General features: G+C 39.8%; 1 protein-coding gene across 4 annotated transcripts in view; it reads right to left on the reverse strand.

The window, feature by feature from the left end:
- LOC127444080 (adenylate cyclase type 2-like) overlaps positions 1–25,286 on the reverse strand; it is a 99,230-nt gene that overhangs the window by 67,367 nt on the left and 6,577 nt on the right. The window contains exon 1 of one of the 4 annotated variants that reach the window (XM_051703264.1): positions 21,634–21,653. The exons of the other annotated variants lie outside the window; for them this stretch is intronic. The gene's annotated coding sequence lies outside the window, so the exon portion shown is untranslated. Of the gene's footprint in view, positions 1–21,633; positions 21,654–25,286 lie in introns of those variants that run through there. 4 annotated transcript variants of the gene reach the window in all.

Consider the following 25,286-nt stretch of genomic DNA (forward strand, 5'->3'; position numbering starts at 1 on the left):
GAAGCCGAGACTTCCCCTTCCCTTATGTCCTCCTGACATGGAGCTGATGTAGATGGCCCTGGCACCACCTCCCCAGCCAGCGAATCACACACCACACACTGAAACGTTTTATTGCAGGACCCATCCACACACATTACTGGAGCTCGCAGACTTGTTGATGCGCGTGCAAACGGATAGAGCAGAGTGCAACTTCAATCACTCCAAGCACATCCATGTCCCACATGAGAAGCATATTTAGCACTTATAAAACTAGATGAATATAATAAGGTTGCTGCATCACATGATGGAAATGCATATGGACGTGGCTGGTATTAGAGCGTTAAAATAAAGGTGCATCTTAAAAATATATATAACGATCTTTACGCATTTGTGGTGATGTGGGCGTGGCAGAGCGACGTCTATGGAGAGCGAGGCCGGGAGAGGAACAGCGGTAATTGACACCTGTGGTAAATCACCTCTAACAGCTGTTTTGTTTTGCAGTGAGAGCTGGAGGGGGTTAAATGGGCAGTCCAGATGACCGGAGGAGAGAGAGGGAGAGACACACAAAGCATTGTGTGCTCCTGTGTGTGTGACATTAAGTGTACTGAAAAGCCATTTAGTTTTGTATGTTTTAGACTGAAAAGTGCTGACAACAAACAGCTTACATTGTATTGTTTATCCGGCTCCTGCATCCTCCTTCAAAGAGATGTAGAGATTTGTCACAGTGGTGCCGAAACCCAGGAATAGGAGATAGAAACGCTGTCATGGAGTCCTCGCTGCTGGCCGAAGTAATCAAGACCCTTGCCGGCATCCACCAAGCCCAATATCAGGCTCTGCTTGAGCTAAACGTGGAACATGAGCAGCGGTTCCAGGCTCTGTTCCTGGACCCTTGCATCTCTAGATACAGACTTGATGTTTTTTAGAATCCTAGCCCACACTCCCACCTTCAATAACAAGTTAAAATATTTCTCCCATAATCTCTTGATAGAAGATAAAGCTCCATCCCCCAGATTCTGAATTAGCAGGGAGTAATACACTGATGCCTCATGACCTTTTCCAAAAGCAGTAATCAGCAGAGTGTCTGCCGCTTTAGGGGGGTGTATGCTACTCCCAAAAATAGTACAGAGCAGGTGGAGCAGCTGTAAATACCTAAAAAACTGAGATCTGGGAATTCCAAAATGTTTAAAAACATTTTCAAAGGATCTCAACACTGCACTCTCATGTAGGTCACCGAATATAGCAACCCCCCTCACAATCCACTCTGACCAGCAGAAAGGGGACTTATTAATACATAATTTTGGGTTCAGTCATATGCTCGAGCCAACATTTAAATAAATGTCCGAATTAAACACTCTGGACACTTTTGTCCATACCAAGTGCAAATGCGAGATTACGGGGTGTAACTTCTCCAGTTAGTTTGATAGAAAGGCTTTGCAATGGCGAAATAGGGGCAAGAACGTCCTGTTCAATACAAAATCAGGGAGGGGCTCTCTCAGGTGGAAGTGACCAATGAGCCAAATGTCTGAGACCAAATGCATAATAATAAAACAAAATCTTGGGTAGGCCTAGCCCACCTTTGTCAATCGGCCTATGTATCTAATTGAAATGTAATCTGGGACACTTACCATTCCAAATTAAGGACTTCACTATGCTATGAAATTGCTTGAAATAAGAGAGGGGAACATCTACAGGAAGAGATTGTAGCAGGCAGTTGAAATATGGAATACAGTTCATTTTAATAACATTAACCTTCCCAATCATAGATAAATGTAATGAAGCCCACCTGCCCACATTGCTTGAAAACCTTTTTATTAAGGGGCCAAAATTAACTCTAACTAAATCACACAAATTTGCTGGGAATAAAATGCCCAAATACTTAATGCCCTGTTTGGGCCACTGGAAGACGCCCGGCTGAAAAGCTGTCGCTGGGCAGTACGCTGTCAGAACCAAAGCATCGGATTTAGACCAATTGACTCTGTATCCTGAGAACTTAGAAAAGAAATTAATAATTCTTTGAAGGCAAGGCATAGATCTAGTGGGGTCAGAGACGAATAATAAAATATAATCTGCGTAAAGCAAAAGCTTATGCACCACACTTCCCGCCACCACCCCTGGAAAATCATCTTCCTTTCTTATCGCAGCTGCTAATGGTTCCAGGGCAAGACAGAACAATAATGGGGAAAGAGGGCAACCCTGCCGGGTGCCCCTATCCAGAGTAAAAAAATCTGAAATTAATCCATTTGCTTGTACCACCGCTACCAGGTGTCTATAAAGTAACTTAATCCATCCAATAAAATATTCAGAACCCGTATATTTCCAAAATCTTAAAAAGATAATCCCATTCAACCATATCAAACGCCTTTTTGCTGTCAAGTGAGATGGCAGCGACTGGAGTCTGATCATTCGCCACTGACCACATAATATTAATGAAATGCCTAATGTTATCAGAAAAGCTGCGGCCCTGAATAAACCCCACCTGATCTATGTTTAAGAGATGTCATAACTTTACTTAATCAGTTAGCCAAAATTTTTGACAATATTTTTATGTCTAGCTGGATCAGGGAAATTGGATGATAACTCTTACACTTGCTTGGATCTTTGTCCTTTTTAATAATCAGACTGATCTGGGCTTGTGTCATGGTTGGCAGAAGCTTTCCATTCTTTAGTGATTCCATATCTGTAGCATAAGATCTAAAAAATTCAGCGGCAAAGCAATATGGCCCCAAAGCCATGTCTGTAGGCAAGGCCTTAATTATCTTGCCAAGCTCCTCCAAGGTTATCTCAAGAGAGATTTTTTTGCTTAGTCATCAGTTTAGGGAGTTCAAATTGTTCCACAAAATGTCTAATATCTTCATCAGCAGATGAAGACGTTAAGCTATAGATAGAATAGAATTTTTTAAAAGCATTATTAATATCAATGGCCGAGGTAAAAATTTCACCACCAGCAGATTTCACTGAGGGAATGGTAGTAAAGACTCTCTCTGCTTTATATATATAGCCAGAAGTGTTCCTGCTTTGTCCCCCGACTCACAGTATTACTGTCTTGCCATGAATAGCCAAAATTCCACCTTCCGTGACAAAATAGTGATATATCTGTATTTCAATCGGGTTAGTTCTCTTAGACCATCAGATGACATTCGGCACTTCAGCTCTGCCTTGGCACTTTTAATATTCCCTTCCAACTCCACCAGTTCTCGTGCTTTAGATTTTTTGATGAATGAGGCATACAGTATGATCCGACCCCTAAGAACCGCCTTAACCCTGTGATGCCCACTGTTGTAATATTACAACATCAATTTTAGCTCTACTAAAATAAACCTGCACATGTATTTTTTTCTATCTAAGACCAAATTTACACAACTAATAGGTCCTATTGTTAAGCCTTGCAATGCTATTGGATGGTACATTTTGTAAATAGGCCTGTTCACTTGGCCATGAACTCACACAACCTGCAAACTTGCCTTGAAGCACATCATCTTGTTTTACTGGACTGGATAAATCAACATTTAAGTAAGTAAAATTCCTAAAATATTTTTTTCTGTGATTAGTAATATGTCTAGATCATGCAGATATTAAAGTACTGTTGAATACTTTGATCATATTAGGTTTTGAGCTTGTTATGTCAGTGTTGTAATTTTAGCAAAATTTGCCTGTGACCCTTGCATATTACATGGATGAATTGTACTTCTCACCTGTTCCATGTGAAAAAATACTAATAGAAACATACTATTTTTGATCATTCACAAGTTTAAAATGTCTTCTTTGTTCCCATTTTGAGTTTCAATCTAAATTAAATGATTATTAAATGATAAGTTCAAGTTGAATTAAAGAATAAATTATTTCTTTAAGAATTTGAAAGTATTTGTGTAGCAATATTTGAAACTATCTGTATCTTATCATTTATAAAATATACTTAACTGGTCCTGTTTTCTTTTCTGGGCTTTGCTTGTTGCTTGCTTCATGAGGGACAGGTGATAATGTTCTAGAATGTGGAGGGTATAAGTGCTATTAGCATGATAAGTAGAGGGCACAGTAAGCTAGCCAGACAGTATTGTGTGAATTCTGTGGAATTTGTGAATTCTGTGGAATGGGTCAATTCTTTAAAACGTGTAAGTATGACTGGGATTTATTTGCATTGAGATTATTTAGCCTGGAAAATAATCAATGATTTTTGTTCCATTTCAGAATGCCACCAGCCAGGAAAGACCATCTTGTCTACAATGTGTATGATGTCATTGATGCCGTCCAAAATGGGAACAGTGACTTTGAGAAGGACTCTGATACAAGTGATGAAGAGGAATGTGGAAATGCCTGTGAACTGGAAAAGGAAAATAAAAAACCCAATGACCGCCCATCAGATGATTATGTGGACATCATGCCAACAAAACCAAGCCATTCAAGAACACAGACCATGCCCCGTGACAGGTATCGTTGGCTGAAAAAGGATTTTATCAGTCCCAACACTGATTTTTCAGGTCAGGGCTATGAACAGAGCTAAACATAGTAACTGCCAAGATAAGATTTCATTCAGTTCATCAGGTTTTGTAAATACAATCTGAACATATTTTTATAATAAACAATTTTTCATAAAAATATGACTTGTCTGATTATCATTGTGTGATTATTAGTGTATAGATATATAGGCAACTGTTATGGGGCTACATAAGCAGTACACCCTGTAAATGAACCATTAGATGTTCTCTACATTTGTTCAGACAGTGAGTAAAATTACTGAAATTCTGCTACCCAACAGACTCAACATTGCAATATTACAACTTTTCCCTAAAAACTTACTAAAATGTCAAAAATGTAAAAACCCATTTATTTCTGCATTAGAGGCCTCCTACAACAACATATAAAAGGTGAAAAAAGTTTTTTTTACATTTTTTCTATATTTGGGTCTCACAGGGTTAAATGCCTCCCAAGCCATGCCCACAGAGGATACTGAGGACCAGCTGGTCTCCAAATAACCTTTATCATTTGTTGAAATTCAGGATTTTGCAAAAGGGATACGTTAAAGCGGCAACTATATGTTTTCTTTTTCTCCGTATGTGGCAACACCTCTAAACTGACCAGGGTGTGATCTGAGACTAAGATGTTTCCAATTGAGCAATCAACAACAGATAAAATGAGGGACTTAGATATAAAAATCTATTCTAGAATAAATCTTATGGACTGTTGAAAAAATGTATAGTCCCTACCAGATGGGTTCAAAAGTCTCCAAATATCTGTAAGACCAAGATTGTTACACATCCTGTGACGCGTCACTGTTGCTCTAGGGGGCTTACACACTTTTGCTACACTATGATCAAGGACTGAGTCCATCAAAAGATTAAAGTCTCCTCCCAATATTATATCATGAGGGGTGCCAGCGACTTGCAACATCCCTTCAAGGTCTATAAAAAATCCCTGATCATCAGAGTTAGGTGTGTAAATATTAGCCAAAATTAGCTGCTAATTCCCTCTCTGATGAGTCCAGATAATCGATCCGTTTCTCAACATCCCCCACTCTTGTAACCATCTCAGTGAATTTAGTCTCCATGGCAGTGATCGATCGACGTATTACAGCAAGATCCTCCAAGTCAGCAACGACCTTTGTCAGCATTGCCGACACGTTCATCAATTGATGCCGAATTTCCTTCACTTCACCATCCAAATTGACTCCCGGGCTTTCGGCTGGCTTCAGCTTGAGCACGTAAGTGTCTTTTAATATCTCCAGAGCCTAAGGATTTTGAATTCTTTGACATATTGTCTTCCTAGAACAGTTAAGAATCAGGGTGTATCAAATCTCACCGGTTTATGACACAAAAAGTATTAAAACTAGCAAAGTGTTCAGAGCTCGCCGTTCACACGTCTGAACCTCGCATGGTGCCACATGACTCCAAAATACACACTGTTTTGAAAGTGAATGGGGCAAACGTTTCGAAAGTATAGCCACAAGATGTAAACATTATATGTGTTAACATGATTTAAGTGTGATAAAATCAGCTTTACCAGTGTTGCGTCATCATCACAAGAAAGTTGTAATATTGGATAGTCAAGTCATTTTTATTTGAATAGCGCTTTTCACAACATACATCGTTTCAAAGCAGCTTTACAGAAAATCATACATTTAAAAAAAATTTAAACTGTAATATCTATAAAGTTTTATAGTGATCATTTTGTAGTTTGATTAAATATGATTGTAAATTGTGTATAAAAATGTAATAATAATTGTATTTAGAAGTTCCCCTCTGGCTAACCATCATGAATATAATGCCAACATTAGTTATTTGTATGCAGTGCAGGTCATGGTTTAAGATCAGTAAACTAAGTAAGTGTTAAGGTCCAGTGTTTAAAAAAATATTTTTTATGAACTGTAAGATTAATGACTAATGTCTTTGAACTTAATCCTGGATTAACTGCAGAGGTTCACATAGATGCATTGTCCTTTGTTAGTTGGCTGATGAAGGCTTTTGTTGGCAATTAAATGATAGTCTGTGTATTCCATTTTAAGAGTTTAGTCCATCAATAGACAATATAACTTAAATCACACTAAAGTCATATTAACACATATAATATTTACGTCTTGTGGCTATGCTTTAGAAACTTTTGGCTCCATTCCCTTTCATTGTAAGCGCTATATTTGGGTTAGCGTTAGGTTTTTTGTTTTTTTAATAAATGAGGAACAAGTCCAAATAATTTTTTGTGGTAATCAACATTATGCCACAAATGCTGTCGATTGAGCTTAACATTTATTTAACCCGCAACATTCCTTTAAGGGTTGAAACACTCAGTGAAGGTTGGGCTCCACCAGACAACATCGCTCCTGGCCAAGGCGAAGCATCCTATTACCTTATTTACAGTGGCATTATATTTTTTATGGTTGTAGACTGTCGGGATAGAACGCGCAAAGCATAAAATGTGTTTGGTCAAGTGCAATTTAAGCTTCTACGGTTATTGTGCTATCTGCGTCCTAATATTAATTCCATTCCCTGTCAAGCAACATCAATACTGTATAAATGAAGGCAGTTCATTCATAAGAATTTGGTAGTGTATATGAGCTGTATGAAATTCAGTGTTTCCTGCACCGACTTGAGAAAAAGGCTGGGTGCCGCAAAATAATGGATAAAGCACGCAACTTTCTATTCCATTGTCCTGTATGGGTTGGACTCCAACAACAATCATAAAGCAAGAAGTTGCAGGGCAAATCACGTCTTACAAGCAGCCTCTCCCCTTGCAAAGAGTGAGTGCGCGAGCTAAAATCTGACAAGCAAGCTGAATCTGAGCGAACTAAAGCGGTTCTGTGCAGGCTCCACAATTCCATCTTGTGCTCATAACAAATGTGCTTTGCATTCATTTCAGTTTGCTAATGAGTGCTGAGCCCGTTATATTTAAATCGGTCCAGATTCACTGAGGACTTCCCCACTGATAACACAAAATCCTGTAGGAAACACTGATATAATGCATTAGAATAGAAGAATAGAAATATGGACCATTTGTGTCTTACATTCTTTTGTGCAATCATTACATCCTTGTAGAATGTCAGGCATATTTCTATGACAGTGACTCGATTCTTATATAAGAATGGAAAATGTGGTGCTCATCAGGACTAATTGGATGTAGCTGTAGGTTGTGTTAAATTACAAAGAACTAAAGTTTAATTAAAGCTAGTATTAAATGATCGATGCGTCGGAAACAGACGTGGTTCTCAGACATTTTAGCGCAATAACCTATTTTTCAGGAAAATAGCTAATTAACATACAGTGCCACACAGATTGCATGCAAAATGGTGACAGATAGTGCAGGCACTCCCAACCCACACCCACCTGTGCACTGCTCTGGCACAAAAATTGCACATAGAATTAGCGTTCTCTTGGAAATTGGAAAAGACACAGCTTATGGTTGTTGCACGGTCACAAAAATAGAGCCCTTAGTCTCTTTAATGGCATGCACTGTACAAAACTGTATAAAAGGTTTTCAGATCACATCTCATTTTCACAACACGTATTTTCTGGAGTTTTTTGTCTACTTATTTTTTTTTTTTGGAAAGGTGTTTATTCATTGCTTCGTCAGCTGAATGATTAACACCAATTTCAAAAACAGTATAACAACCCATTAAACAGACTGTTTCTTTCCAGTTCCTTTCCTTCACATCCTTTGTTATTCCCTTCACTCCTTTCATTCTCTTTTGTGAAATATGCAGTGTACTGCATATAGTACAGCTTTTCTACTGCTAAACTGGGGTTCCTTTATTACTGTTTATAAGTGCTTCACATGAACCACATAGGGAGCAGCGAGGCCTACGTAATTTCATGATGACTTTACAAAACGCAGACTCTATTTAAACAGAGAGATCTACTCTGCTTTATGTTTTTTGTGTTCTCTCTGGTGTATAATAGATGAGGTGTGGTTAATGACTCCCTGCAGAGAGAAATAGTCTCTTTTAAAGGAAATATATTCCAGCATCACTCTCATAAAAAGACATCAATGTTATCCTTCGGAAATACAGACAATAGTGCTGTGAGACAGCACGGTCAAGCTACAAAGGAACAGTGGTAGCTTTGGTGTGGGTGGAGATGCAGTGTACAGTATGTGTATGTGTTTTAGAACTGCCTCACCCATCCTCACATCTAAGTGTAATGTCTGTACAAGGCAATTGTTCAATTAAATCACAATAATACACATGGATAACTCATAATAAAAAAAACTGTTAAAACCCTCAGTTTTAATTGTGCAATTGCTCTGATGCAAATCAGATCTAATCCTAAAAATTTTCCTTTAATTAGATTTTAATTTCAAGGTAATTTGGGGCTGATAACTTTGCACTGTGACAGAACTCATTGTAAAACTTGATGTAAACATCGACCCTTACTTTTTAAGGATCAGTTGCATGGACACAAAAGCTTTGTTAGTCTCAGCTTAATTTTATTTGTGAATGTTTACCTTATCCTGTGGTGCTCGTCATGGTGTGGTCTATTTACACCAGAGTGAACTCTCAATTAAACTATTTTTTCAACTGATTAATATGTCTAATGTCAGTCAAAGATAAGGACTTTCTGGAAGCACACAAGTGTGAGTGAAATGTCAGTTTGATTTAGCAGTTGGTGGGTTTCTGTGTATTCCCTTATCAGGGTGGAGTGTTACAACTCTCACATTAAGTGTTGTTAATTTGCTCAGAGCATCACATTTCAGCCCACGAGTTCTCACTTGGTAACACAGTTCTGCAATACTGAGACAGTAGAGCAGCCATAAACACTTAAACTATAACCATACAAACATGACACTGAATACAGAGGGAAAACATTTAAAACTTTTGAAAAAATTTTAAGCAACAAGCCTTTACCTGACTAAGATAAAACCCAACAATGCCCTAAATTACACTGCCAACAGAAAGTCTATGCTTAAGTTCTGGTGGTCACCTCTGTCACTTACCTGAAACAATAATAAATCTCTCCATTCTGCTCTAAGATTCAGACATATCTGTTCTCAGTCAGATCCAATCTTGTGTCACATGCAGAGCATAGCTTTGAATTTTATCATCTTTGTCTTTCAATAGCATATAAAAGGACCAGCTCTCAAAATATTTACCTTTTCTTTTCTGGTCTGTCTCAGCCCGCTCCTGGACGGTCACCTACTTGAAGATTTTAGCTCCAACCCTAATCAAGCACACCTGAACCAGCAAATAGAGTTCCCTTGAAAACAAGGGCTGTGTCTGAATTCACATTCTGTCAGATATGTTCTGCATTTGATGAAGAATTGACAGAATGGACTGTTAAAAATTTCTTTAGATATGCAGGCAAGTAGTATGAATACATTCCCAGACTTCATCTGGGAACATGGGCATTGTACCGTGACCCGTGAGTATGACATAGTAACAACCACAAAAATAATCTACTCTGGTTTTGTTAAAAAAGTACTTTTGTTCCAGCCAGGTCTCCTAAGCAACCAAATTGGCCCGGTTGCTAGGGAGGGTAGAGTCACATGGGTTAACCTCCTCGTGGTTGCTATAATGTGGTTCGTTCTCGGTGGGGCGCGTGGTAAGTTGAGCGTGGATGCCGCGGTGGGTGGCGTGAAGCCTTCACATGCGCTATGTCTCTGTGGCAACGCGCTCAACAAGCCACGTGATAAGATGCGTGGGTTGAGGGTCTCAGACGCGGAGGTAACTGGGACTTGTCCTCCGCCACCCGGATTGAGGCAAATCACTACACGACCACGAGGACTTAAAAGCACATTGGGAATTGGGCATTCCAAATTGAAAAAAAAAAAAAAATAATTATATATATTTACTTTTGTATATACAGCACTTACAGTTGAAAAGAGTCTCCAGATTTGCGGTGCTCTGACAATTTTTTAAATTCAGCATTTTGAATGTGACATCTACAGTACGCACCTCCTGTGATGTTATGGGATAGTAAAGTGTCCAGTGGATACGCACTTCAGAATCTCGGCAGGTGTAATAGGTCATTCAGGTATTGCTCACCTACTGTTTTATAAATACTGAGTATTCAGACATCCTTCACCACTGACTTCTTTTGACATACTATAAAAGTTGGGAAGTATGCATATTTGAATGCAGCCAAGGTGTCAGAGTTTGGCAGGTTACCCTAGTAAGTCCCTGCTGGTAGATGCCAAAACTATACCATTATGTTGGCAAAAAGCCTATTTCTCCATTGCTGGCTGTTCAAAAGCATCCAAGTATTCTGATGACTTTTTCAAGCAAATACTTAATTATAGTATAGTATATGTTGTAACCCTTTGCTTGATTACATACAGGTGTGTAAGAGTAGGGCTGGAACTAAATTCAGAAAGATAGATGCTCCAGGAGCATGATTGAGCACCACCACAAACACTGCTGATCTCACAAGTGCTGCAGTATTGCCTGATTCAATCAAATAGTGCATACTTCGTGTAATTTTCTCTTTCTTTTGACAGACTGTTGAAAGTACCAACACACACAACCAGGTCAGACTACTGAATTATACTGTAGATTAACATAAACACTCTCTGCAGATTAACATTAGCTGGGGTGATGTGATATGCAGTTCAGGTACACTACCCATCCTGTAGTTTAAAGTGTAAATAACTGTAAAATGGCCAGTAATGAACTATAATATAATCATACAGACTGTAATATGCATTTCATCTTGGGGAATTTCTTTAACGTCACTCATTAATTACAGTAAATTTGTATCTAATGATTACAGTAACAAACTGTAAATTATTTTAGTACAGGTGCGAATCTTAGAAGATTATGTCTTTCTGTTTTCATAATCTTTTTTATTCATAAATCCTGGTAATTATTTGCTTTAACAAACACAAAAGCAGACTCTGTTTGATCTCTGAGCATTGCTTGGAAAGAAAAATCTGCCTGTGTGCATCAGCACACTTGGACGGACCTTGCATTTCTGCGGGCAGGGGTCCCCTTAGTGCAAGTGTCCAGTCGTGTCATGGTTACGACAGACGCCTCCGAGCGTGGCTGGGGCGCCGTGTGCAATGGGCACACAGCCGCGGGCTCCTGGACAGGGCCGCAACTGCGTTGGCATATCAACTGCCTCGAGTTGCTGGCAGTATTGCTTGCCTTGCGGAGGCTTCGGCCATTGATCAAGGGCAAGCATGCATTGGTCCGGACGAACAACACGGCGATGGCAGCGTACATCAACCACCAAGGAAGTTTATGCTCGCATCGCATGTCGCAACTCGCCCGCCGTCTCCTCTTCTGGAGTCAGCAGCGACTCAAGTCGTTGCGAGCCACTCACATCCCGGGTGACCTCAACAGCACAGCAGATGCACTGTCGTGGCAGGTTACGCTCAGGGGAGAGTGGAGACTCCACCCCCAGGTGGTCCAGCTGATTTGGAGTCAATTCGGTCAAGCGCAGGTAGACCTGTTCGCTTCCCGGGAATCCTCCCACTGACCGAGGCTCCCCTCGGCACAGATGCGCTGGCACACAGTTGGCCCCGGGGGATACGCAAGTATGCATTCCCCCCAGTGAGCCTTCTTGCATGGACCCTGTGCAAGGACATTGAGGTCGAGGAACAGGTCATCCTAGTGGCGCCCTACTGGCCCATCCAGACTTGGTTCTCGGACCTCACTCTCCTCGTGACAGCCCTTCCCTGGCGAATTCCCCTGAGGAGGGATCTCCTCTCTCAGGGACGGGGCACCATCTGGCACCCACAACCAGACCTCCGGAATCTCCATGTCTGGCCCTTGGACGGGAAATGGAAGACCTAACTGGCCTACCTCCCGCGGTGGTAGACACGATCACTCAGGCCAGGGCTCCCTCTATGAAGCGCCTGTATGCCTTGAAGTGGTGTCGGTTTGCTAAGTGATGTTCTTCCCGGCTTTCCTTCCTGCAGGAGAGGCTGGAGGGTCGGCTGTCCCCCTCCACCTTGGAGGTGTGCATGGCTGCTGTAGTGGCGCACCATGACGCAGTTGACAGTAAGTCTCTCAGGAAGAACAACCTGATCATCAGGTTCCTTAGAGGTGTGAGGAGGCTGAATCCTCCCAGACCGTGCCTCATCCTCTCATGGGATCTCTCTGTGGTCCTGCAGGACCTGCGGAGAGCCCAGTTTGAGCCCCTAGAGTCAGTTGAGCTAAAGGCGCTCCCATTGGAGACTGCCCTCCTGACTGCGCTCACGTCCATCAAGAGGGTTGGGGACCTGCAGGCGTTCTCTGTCAGCGACACCTGCCTGGAGTTCGGTCCGGCGTACTCTCACATGATCCTGAGACCCCGACCGGGCTGTGTGCCCAAGGTTCCCACGACCCCGCTTAGGGATCAGGTGGTGAACCTGCAAGCGAAGCTGCCCCAGGAGGAGGCAGACCCAGCCTTGTCGTTGCTGTGTTGATGCGTGCTTTGTGCATCTACTTGGATCGCACACAGAGTCTTAGACACTCTGAGCAGCTCTTTGTCTGGTTTGGAGGACAGCGGAAAGGGAGCACTGTCTCCAAACAGAGGATCGCCCACTGGGTTGTTGACGCCATCGCTTTGGCATACCACATCCAATACATGCCGCCCCCCTTGGGGCTTCGAGCACACTCCACCAGGAGTGTGGCGGACTCCTGAACCCCGACCAATGGCGCCTCTTTAGCAGACATCTGTAGAGCAGCGGGCTGGGCAACACCCAATACCTTTGCGAGATTCTACAATCCCCGGGTTGTTTACATGAGGGAAGGATTGTTTGCCTGTTACTGCGTGGTTAACTTGCATCAAGACGTCTTTACGTCAATGAGTGAATTCTTCAGTACAGTAATTTATGTTGAGTCATAAAAGCCTTTATTGTAAAAGATAGTGTTGATAAATAGGTTTATAGTGCATTTTCGACATGTTGTCCACTGAGTTCAGCGTGTGCTGCGCGATTCAACAGCACTTTCGCAGCCTCGTCTCTCCTCTCACTCCGGCAGCAACACAGAGCACCACACGCACGGCTTATGCACCCCGTTTAAACTGTAACCTGAAGACACAGGCTGTGTCCGAAAACTGGAAAATGCTGCCTTTGGAGGCTGTATAAGGATGGATGAATGTAGGATGAAAAAAGGTGATATTACAGATTATTTTGAGATTTTAAAAAGCAATGTCAGAAAAAAATGATTAATAAAATCCTTTTTCCCATGTCTTGGCATTTTTAAGACTTCTGAAAGATTGATTTAGCCTTATTTTTAGATTAATGAATTAAATGCCTTTTAAGACTCTTTAAGGATCCGTGGGAACAATAGAAGGGGCTTTATTTACAACAAAAACGAAACAAAAACAAACAAAACAACCCCCTGGGGAAAACATCACAGTCCAGGGCAGAATAAAAGAACCGACTGGCTGGGCTGTAGAAGGAGAGCCTCAAGGTCCGGGCTCAACACAGGAATTTCCAGGGAACTGGGGGAATACAAACAGACAAGACTGAACACCACGACAGGGAAACATCCACAACGAACTAACACGGGACAGAAAACACAGGGAGGTTAAATAGGGAAGGAAATGAGGAGGGTTAACGAGGGAAGGCAGGTGAGGCAAATAAACTGTTAACAAGGTAACAATGGGGGCGGGGTATCACTCACAACTGGACTGACACGAGTGCACACGACAATGAGAAAACACAAAGCCAAGTGCACTCACACAACTAATGATAAGACTCAAGAACGCATGGCAATGAAAACCAAACAAAACCATGTGTTCACACAACATGACACAAAACATGAGTGCCAGAATTCAGCCACAAAAAGATATAAACAAAACCAACAGAAGTGGCTGAACCCTGACACAACCAAACATTTCACACCTCCCATATCTGATTACTGTGTGTAATTATATGTGACAAAACAACTAGAGATCTAGTCTTTCTCTGTCATTAGGGGCTGTCATCAGGACGAGATGGCTGACTCATCACACTGTCTGCCTTTTAGCAAGTGCATTTATTTTCAGTTCTGCTTTATAAACCCATTAGTTTAATTCTGATCAGTTTGAACAGAGTGTTTTTCTTTGCTTGACTAACCAACATGATCACACGGGAAATCGACATGTTGCTTCCAAATGTTCATGTACCCTGAATTTAACTCCATAGTAACTCTATTACTCAGAACTATCATCCAGATACTTTTGCATCAATTCGAATGTTTTTATCTTTACTGATAGCGTGTTGCGCAAGCTGCTTCTGAGAAACGGGTTCTGGTCCCGTGGAAACCATAAAGTATTCACGTTCATATAAAGAATGGTGCGCGCAATTCTGAAGTTGCATTTTCGCTCTATATTTACATTTACATTACTTTATTTTACTCCACTGATGGTTAGGTTTAGGGTTGGGTTTTGGGTAAGGTTAATAAGATATGCATTTCTTCTCACTGTATTAAATAATTTACAACTAGAGCTGTTGAAATTAACATGTAAATCTTTTTTTTTTACACATTAAAGCATTTACCCATTTGACATTAGATTCTGGCATTTTATCCAGCTCTATACACTGGTTGGAAGAAGGCGGAACCTTGGATTCAATTACACTGACGTACACACCACAAACACACATAACAGCGACTCTGTGACAATGATCAAGTGATGCAGAAAGGACCTCTTAACCTTAATTTATTTGTACAAAAGGGAACCCAAAAAGGACTTTTGGCAAAAATAAAAGCTTTACGGCATTTGTAATGTGGAATTTAATTACCACAGGTCTATATCACATCAAGTCTTAACTATAACCTAAAAGCCAAACTCATGATGCATAGCACTGATGAGGCACTGCAGGGGCAAAAAGGTCTCTTCTGTGGAAGGTCTGTCGACAATCACACATACAGCAAACTAAAGCCGCATTCACTTGACTCGCAGGAGTAAAGCATCAGTGTTTCCCAGGCGCAGCGCTGCACTCCCTGTCAAACATTGTTATGCGCTGCTCAAAGTTCAAACAATTTTAGCTTTGACCTTGCTGTCGCTGACCTTTTAAAGCGTCAGCCTTACCGTTTGCCTTACAATTTGGATGAAGTATCATTACAGCCCTCTACATAGCAGGTAAATCACTCACATATGCAACCCAATTTCACTCTATGTGACTAAAATATGTATTTTATTAGCCACCGGCGAGTAAATATTCAGATTTTACTCGCCAGAGCTTGAGTTGTGTAGTGGCAAAGAAGAACTTGAGTGCAGCGATCCTTTTACTGAATAAGAAACTGGCGAGAAGCTGGATTCAGCCTTGTCTTTTACAGCGTGTTGTGTCTTGTGAGCGCGCTCTTAAGGAAATTCACCTTATTTGACTGCAGTGGGTCTGGATCTGTTGTGATCGCGCTGTCACCATCGCTTTAGTTCAGCCGTGAAATGGCATTGACATTGCATTTAAGGATGCCAACTCTGATTCTGGTTAAAGTTTTCCACAGACTGTTCACTCTCAACATTCTCCGTTTTAATACATGTAACAGCCTATTGGATGTCTGTTAGAAGGTAAGAAGTGTTGCAAAACTCGAATTTGAATTTGAGAATGTGTACAATAAATATTTGTACAAGCAAGTCATACGCATTATACAAGTAAGAGTTTCCTTTTGCTACGTTCCGTGTATTTTGTATCCAAAAATGAGAACCAGGCACCCCATTTTCATTTCATGTCTCTGTTAAAATCCTTCCTGTTTTTAACAGTCAGATGGTGATCAAAAAGATAAAAAGAAACATTATTTCTAATCATAAATTGCACGGATGAGGAAAAAACAACTGTGCAACTTCTCTCGTTAATGTGCGCAGTGCTCATTGAACTGTAAACGCTTCTCTTAAAGAGACAGTACCAATTTAGCGCTTGTTATACATATCAATGTAAACTCAATGTAAATCGCACAAGTGCATATAAACAAACATGTTACAAAATGTAGTAGGTGCAATAAATGTGTACATTTATGATGAATTTATACATTGTGAAATATTTTAACTTCAGAAAACACTGTAAATATTGAAGAATATAACAAATAGGCTTGTACTGCATCTATGCTAGGGTTTGGCAATTTTTTTTTTTTTTTTTTTTTTGCATAGTAGTTTTGATATAGTAGCACTTAAATTATTATTTGTATAATATAATTATTAATTCTATTTTAATAAGGTTTACAACCTTGTGAAAATTTTATGAAATTTTAAACAGTGACAACAGCTTGTATCATTATTAAAAATGCAATTTCATGACATCATATAAGTGATAGAATGTGAAATTTGCACATTTGTACACAAACTAAAATGTGATTAAAAGGATCAAAATCGAAATATGAAAATAAAATGTACAATCTTGCATACTATATTGTGTGAAATCATATACAGTATATGAAAACTAATTGGCAAAAAACTAATATAATATCTTCTTTTCTCTTCCCTCCAAAGAAAGCGACTGGTGACTCGGTATTGAATTCCACTGTAAAGAGTGTGTGTGCAAAATCATAGTGAGCTCAGTGAGTGTTGTTGCAGGTGTGTACATTTGTATGGAGCTATTCAGTAACATTTACACAGTGTCTGTGTGTGTCCCTGTATGATATCATGATACACTCCCTCATTCCATGGATATTGGAACACACCACAAAAGAAAAAAAAATCTAGCTAGAAATATATGCTGCTCTCTGCCAACCACCTAGATATGCATAACATACATACAGGTACACACAAGTTTTTCCCATCTCAGTAGTTAACCCTAGGGCTGGATATTGATACAGATTTCCAGATTCAATTTGATTCCGATTCACAAGCTCTTGATTCGATTCCATATCAATTCATATGGGTTTATTTCAGTTATAATGTCCCTTTTGCTTACATATAAAATAGATTATCTTGCAGCTAATGCTGTTAATTATACAGGGGACTTTTTAACTAGGTACATTAGGAAAATATTAATTTTACAAATTATATTTTATTGCTTTTTCATCATTTTGGTCACATTTTGGCTTTTTAAAAATGAACAAATAAATGTATTCAATCAAAAAATAAGATATTATCTTCCACTGACCCACCTTCCCTGGGTCCATCTTCCATGGCTCCGCCTTCCATGGCTCTGTCCCTCAAGCCTTCCACGGCTCCGCCTTACCTGGCTCCATCTCCCGTGACTCTGCCTTCCACGGCTTTGCCCCTCGAGCCGCTCACGGCTCCGCCTTCCACGGCTTTGCCCCACGAGCCTCCCTCGGCTCCGCCCTCAGAGTCTCCTGCAGCTCCGACTGCTTCCCCAGAGTCTCCTCCTCCAGCGGTTCCACCTCCTGGCCCAGTCCTTGCCCTGTGGCCGCCCCCCAGGCCTCCTGACCAAGTCCTTGCCCTGTGGCTGCCCCCCAGGCCTCCTGACCCAGTCCCAGCCCTGAAGCCACCCCCCCAAGCCTCCGGATCCATTCCCAGCCCTGAAGCTGCCCCCTAGGCCTCCTGATCATCCTCCTTGGATCCTTCATCTTCTGCATCATACCCTCCTCACATCGTTGGGCAACAGGAGTCACCCTTTAAGGGGGACTCTTATTTTGAAGTTTGACCCCAGACTTCATTTCCCATAGTGCGCTGCCTTCATCACTTCCATTTGTTTCTTATCCTCACCTGTATTCCATTCCCTCATTAGTTCCTTTTGTATAAATATCCTCTAGTTTTGTCCACTCCTTGGTCAGTCCTTGAATGTTGTGCTGAAGTGCTACTTTGTGTTTAAGAAGCGTTACATTTAATAGTTTGTTTCCACTCCAGCAAATGTTCTACTCCAACGATTATAATTAAAAGATGAAGTACTTACTCCTGCGTCTCTCTTCCTCTTCCAATCCTAGACACCCAACGTTGCAGTTGCGTGGATGTCGTCTTAGACACACATTACACAGAACAACTTCTACTCTCAACACGCTGCGAAAGGATCTCACTGCTGAACACTTCACGATTAAACTACACAATTACTGGTGAGTGAAATGTAAACATTTACTAGCCAGATGCCAAATATATTCACTTTAGTCACATAGCGCGAAATTTGGTTGCAAATGCGAATGATTTCCTCTCATTGTAGTAGAGGATTGCGCACTGAGTGAAAGATCGATCTTGGGATTTAAGAATCAATATCGAGATTGTTCAATGAAGATCACGATTAATCGGGAAAAACTATTTTTACCCACCCACAGTTAACCCATTTGATCCCAAATCTTTCCCAGCTGGTGGGCACATGTATTTTATTCCTTGGATAGCCCGATGAAACAAACTGTGCCTTTATTTTATTAATGTATTTTTTTAATATGAGATTTATTCTTGGCCACAATTGTAACTGGTGGGAAACAACAGTCAAATGTTGCTCAGTAGGACCCAACAGAAAATTGCAAACAATAAAGTAACGTAATTTTATATTTTTTACTTGCAGGAAATGGTGGTGGAAAAAGGAATGATAAATAAAATATTGCATATTTTTGTTTAAATTTTACTTTAATTCATCGTATCAGTATTTAAAAATCTGCAATTTTACATTAGAAGTCAATCAGTCGCCTATTAAAAATGTCTCTGTTTTCCTGTCCCACCGGTCTGAAATTGTGACCACTTGTTTACTTGTCCTGAGTATGATTTGCATGAGCTAGAGCAAACCCTTAAACATTATCTGTACAAAATATGGTTGCATGTGTATTATTACATGTTTTGCTTGCTTCTTTTTATGGAGCTTTAAACAGACATGATCTTTCAGACGGCCACAGTGGAACTAACTGCCTCTGTTCTTGTGACTATTTGCACCACCCATGTAAATGTTTGCATGAAATCAAGATAGTCTGCACTGTCATTCATAATTGACAACTCTGTGTTAATTACATTAACAACTCAAATTTCAAACAAAATTTTGGTCAAAATTGTAACCGGTTGGATTAAATTGGTTAAGGCTATATGAGCTGGATGAATTAGCTCAGCCTTTAGGTAAGAAAAAATATTGTATCTGCTCTGTGTATGTGACAGGTTGAAAGGTTGATTATTATCCAAGCAACGACTATCTGTGTGAACATTAATCACCTCTTAATATACCCTTTTGGGTCACTCTCCCTCTTTTACACACACACACACACACACACACACACACACACACACACACACACACACACACACACAGAGAGAGAGGAAGAAAAGTGCACCAACACATGACCTCTGTACCAGAAAGATCACACAAGTTACAAATTAAAATGTCTTTTCCCCCCTGTCTTTTTCTGTCAAAACTTACTGAGCACAGGCACCATGGCGTCATCTCTCAGCTCACAAGGCCAAGTGTTACGACAAAACTCATTCATTGTCTGAACTAATGTTCAGACAATATGCATTTCCAAAGAAATACACTTCATCATTTAACCTTAACCAATACATTCAAACACACACACATAGTGCACTCTGTGCACTTGGACGTTAGATGATCATGTGAAAACACAGTATTGATACATAAAGGAGGGGATGTGGCAAGACTAATAAGGTGGTGCAGAAACGCTCACACAAATGCAATAGATCGAGTCTACCATTTTCTGGGCAGAGAAACTCTCATCAAGGACAACCTTAGATGTCTACTCAATCTAACCGCACACCAACCCATTTCCTTAGCAACTGTGACTCATTTCCCTAACTACAGTAGTATATGCAGCAGAGCAGAGAGGTAGATTCCTTAAAACAACAAACATTTTCTGAGACATGAAAGAGGACCATGTCCTCTTCCTAAGCTCTGCACTTCCCTTGTCACATAACAAAAGATAAGCATGTCTCAATTGTCATGTGACAAAAGACCTGAACACCTGCTTTTCTACAGAGCACAAATGCACATGCAGCCTTAATCACTCCCTCTGGCCTTCAGATACGTTCAAACCTAAATAGGCTCCCCATAGTTCACTCTCAGTGCCATTTCTGTTGAGAGAAATGTTATTCATCTCTGTTGCAAATATTCTAGTGTTCTTTGTATGAACTCAGTGCATCCAAGCTTCTACATCAGTGGAAAAAAAAACAGCAGTGCATGTATTGTAAACACTCTGAAGCTGAACAGGGATAATTTAACAAGAGAAAAATATGCATGCAGCCCACACGACAAGTTCTCCATTAGCCAGTCTCTCTCTTCCCAATGTCTTATCACATACCACTCAGAAGCAGAGGCTGGGTTACAAATAATCATTATCTCTCACACTGACAAACAAAAGGGGTTGTAAAATGTCCATCATGGTCTGTTTTTATCTATCCTGCTTATCATTTTCCCAATATTTATATACGGTTATGCATATCATCCCAGATCGTTTTCCTAAGAGTAGCGTACCTTAAAGGAATGTTCCCAGTTCTATTAGTTAAGATCAATCGACAGCATTAGTTAATTACCACATTAGAATACTTTAGAATTGTCCATTGTTTATTAAAAATATAAAATAAAATAAAATGTGGTTACAGTAAGGTGCTTACAATGGAAGTGAATTAAGCCATTCCATAAAAGTTAAAATACACATTGTTTCAAAAGTATAGCCCAAAATGTAAACATTATGCATGTTAACATGATTTTAGTGTGATCAAATAGCTTATTAACCTTATCAGGGTAAAGTTATATCCAATATTACAACTTTATTGCCATGACGACACAATGTCAGAAAACCCTGTAAGCTATTTTATTACACTAAAACCATATAGAACACTATGTGCAAAACCATATAAACCGAGACACATTTTTTTTTTATTTAAGGTATGTAAAGGTATAGAAAATATTGGCATATATCAGCACCCAGCTTAGGCTGTAATGGCTCTCCTCACACCAGAGCTGTGGATGTAAAAGCCAGATCACACATCAGACTAAGATTTCCCAAAATTAAACACCCAACATCACTTCACATTGTGTGAGACTCTATTCCTTTTTCCTCCATGTGATTGAACATATACTGATGGACATCTAGCTATCACTGTAACAGTAAAGTACATTTTTAGTGTGCGCAACCTCTTCTCAGGAGAGAGAATCCCACCACAAGAACACAATAGACATACATAAAAATTCACACACACACGCAGACATTGTCCCACCAATCTACAGTAGCTAGCCCAATCCTACAGTGAAGTACTATACAACAGTATTTAAATAACCCATTACATGCATAAATACAATGCAATGCAAAACAACACAAAGACATCCAACAATCCTGTGTTGAACACAGGCATCAAATGGAACCGATAAAAAAAAAAAAACGACACCACTGCGACACACCCCTTATATACAACTTCCCACAAGCACCTGAAATACCTTCCACAGCAACTGAAAAGCCTGATCTTCAGCAAGACCCTCAAGTGTCAGATCCACTTCTAGGACAAAGAGACAAGAGCATCAAAAAGGTCAAGAGCTGGGAGCTTCCAGAGTCCACATCACATGCGGCTGCTACACAAGGATCCTGTCCACACCTCAGCGTGTCAGGATGAGAGTGTGTGTGGAGAGACAATGAAATAAACGAGAAGACAAGGCTAGACAAAACATTAAATCAGTGCAAAAAGCAAACACACTGCGAAAGAATGTTCAGAATGCATGCATCACACGGATACTGCTCCACTGCAATACGTACAGTATATTCTAATCCTAATATTTTAGAATTTATCCAACCCGATCTCATGAAACTTCATACGTAATTTACGAGTTGGCTATTTCGTATCGTCTAGCACGATATTGTTCGCATAAACTCATACGACTTCATCACGTGCAAATTCACAGATGTCTAAGCGTGAGTTCCACACACAAGGTGTTAAGGACATACTTATTAATATTATGCCCTTACCCAAACCGCTTAACTTAACCAATCAGTAGAGAGTGTAAACATGATAGGAAGCTGTTGTGTGTGACAGAAGCAAGTAATTGTTGCATATTAGATGGAAAGGATGTCCAGCAACGTCATTGGCGTAGGAATTCAAACGAGTGCAGTCGCACAATATACGAATTAGCCACATTTTTGGGTTGTGGGAGGGGATGGGCAAAGGATGTAACGATTAGACACCAATTCTGTCTAGCAGATGAGGAAAAAAAAGGGAGGGAGGAAAAAAACAATAGAGAATTAAGAAGGAGATTACAAAAAAGATGTGTTATGCTTTTTCCACAGATATGCTTTTTCAATCAGCTCAAGTTGCTTTATATGAGAGGATCAGACAGTAAGACATGGCAAACTAAATCACGTATTTCTCTCTCACAGGTCAAAGATTTAACACAACCTTGTGGATCTCAAAACCTGGTGAACTCCATGATCAAGAATGCCTTCTTCATATTAAAGCCTCTTACATGGTGTCTCATGACCTTGAACATGGATTTTGAAGAGGACAACATTACACTGGCAAATATTCTATGCATCTTTATTGGATAAAATATTATGGAGAAAATATATTAGAGGATTTTGAGGACTGCTTGAAGCACATGCATTATTAGCATGTGGTCATTACATCAAAGAAAATTAAATTAGTAGGTATTTTTCTCAACAATAGAATGGAGTCTGGATATCCAACAATATGCCTAGATAAGCAGATATGTAATTTTGATTACTGTTTGTTTGTTTATTGCAGACATATTTTGTGCACAGTCCTCTTCTGGAAAAGGTTCTCCATAACATTTAGGCTATTCCATAATGAAAAGTGTTCTAACGTTTTCAAATAAAGCTTATTATAATGACTACAGACCAGCCCTATGTTACCCAAACCCTCTAAATCTCTAGGTTTTTTTTTGCATTTTTAGAATCAAAAGTGAATTTAAAAGTAAATTAAACAATTTACAATCATTTTTATTTAACGTCTAATAACGGTTTTGTCCCTAAAGTATACAGGAACCTAACTGTGATCACACTATATAAACTGGTTGCTTAATGACTTAAAACAACAGATGTCTCTCATGCTGTCACTGTACCTCCATCGGCCAATCTCTCTGTCTCTTTTTCTCTCTCTTTTAAATGTTTTTTGTTTGTCATTAGTATGTTCAGATTTTATTGTCTGATCAAGTAACGACTACCAAGTTGGTCTGTCAGTCAAACGCACAGCAGGTCACAGCACTTAAAACAAAAGTACTATAATGAGCAGCCCTATCAAATATCTGACTAAAGCCTTTAAAGAGCAGCATGGCACCACTCTGTCTGATATTTGTTAGGTAATTACATTACTGGATGAATTGATTTTATGTAATTGCCAATAAAAAACATGGTTGAGATGAAGAGAATCAATGGTTGTCAACTGGTAACAAACTGATCATCATTAGAGCAGAAGCCACTCTGTCCAGCGCTATACCTCACAGAACACACGTTGTGATAGGAAAACTGTAAATTGCCTCAGATATTAGACTAATAGTAGCTGATCTTTAAGGCATAAATTAACTTTTAAAAGTAGCTGAAACGTATTATATAGAGAGAGAGAGAGAGAGAGAGAGAGAGAGAGGAACATAAGCAAAAAGTTAATTCATTTAGCAGTTTAGCAATTTGCAGATGTGTGTGCACATGCATTTACCAAGCAAAAGGCAGAAGAAAGTTGAGGAAGTCACTCCCTTAAAGTTCAACACATTCCATTCTCTATAGAGACATCGCCTGTGTGGATGTGTGGAGGGTCAGCTCCAGAAAATCTCCACAAAACAGGTGGGAAAAACTAAGGGGACAGCAGAAAAGCACAGAGGCCATACTAAAGCACACATACAACCTCGCTACCATAAAAAGATCTTTAAGCGAAAGAAAGCAAGGGGAGGAGAACATGTCAAGGGTTAGAGACTGTCCATATGTTCTTTAAATTAAAGATAAGTATTCTGGCAGTTCTGCATTGTCTTTGGGAGTAATTGTGTGTGTGCGCGTCCGTGCGTGCGTGCGTGTGTGTGTGTGTGTGTGTGTCAAAAGGAGGAGAAAAGAAAGCAGGAACCTTGGCTGTCAGTAGTTCCAGGTTAAAGCCTGCTCTCATGTGGGCTACAGAGTCATTCAAGATGAAAAGTTCATTATATATCAGATATTATCATAATACACATATGAAAATCTATGATGTTTTTATCATTATCGCAAAAAAAGTTGTTTAGTCATAAAGGTTAGTGGAGACTTTTAGACAACTGATGTATGGCTTATGAACAATAACTCCTGAACAGTTGCTTATCATAATGCAAAAATAATATTTTATATATTGTGGGGGCAAGGGCATGGCCGAGCGTTCGTCTGGGGAGAGAGTTAGCAGTAAGGGTTTTCACCTGAGATGAATTGCTGCTAATTGTGATTTCTATGTTCACAGTGAGAGGTGGGGAGTTAAAACGCGGACGTGTTTGATTTAATTAATAAAATTGACGAACCTGAGTTGGAATCGCTGTTCCCCACTTCCTCATTTCATTGAACCTTTACATATATTTTGTCAGTCATATCTATGGCTGGTAAAACTGCATTCTAAATAGGGCAGCACAATTAATCAGAAAAAATAATCCAGACTGCAATTGCAGTTGTTACAAATACTGTAACTATTTGTGAAAAGCATTTATTATAATTCATTCAGAATTTGAAGAACAATTTTGTTTCTCATGTTGTTAAAAGGACCCATGTGAAGTTGACCATTTAGACAATGTCTCTTGACCAATGTAAAACAGCAATTTTAAGTAATTCAGAAACACAGTCATCTGCTTGTTTTGGATCTGTAGCCTAGATAAAGAATATGATATGCAGATGCCCACCACAAAAAAAAAAAAAAAAAAAAAAAGAAGTATTTTAATATAAATTCTATTATTAGAAATTAATCGCAATTACAATATCAAATATCAATAATTATGAGCCTAATTTCTCATAACCCCGCAGCCCTAATTCTAAGGACACGATATTACAGTATCAAACAGATCTCAATGTAGATCAAAGAGGTAAGTAGCAAGAATTATCCTCCCTTGCATAATTTAGTTCACCCAAAAATTAAAATTCTCTCATC

The sequence above is a fragment of the Myxocyprinus asiaticus genome, chromosome 1, assembly GCF_019703515.2.
Source record: "Myxocyprinus asiaticus isolate MX2 ecotype Aquarium Trade chromosome 1, UBuf_Myxa_2, whole genome shotgun sequence".
Classification (NCBI taxonomy): domain Eukaryota; kingdom Metazoa; phylum Chordata; class Actinopteri; order Cypriniformes; family Catostomidae; genus Myxocyprinus; species Myxocyprinus asiaticus.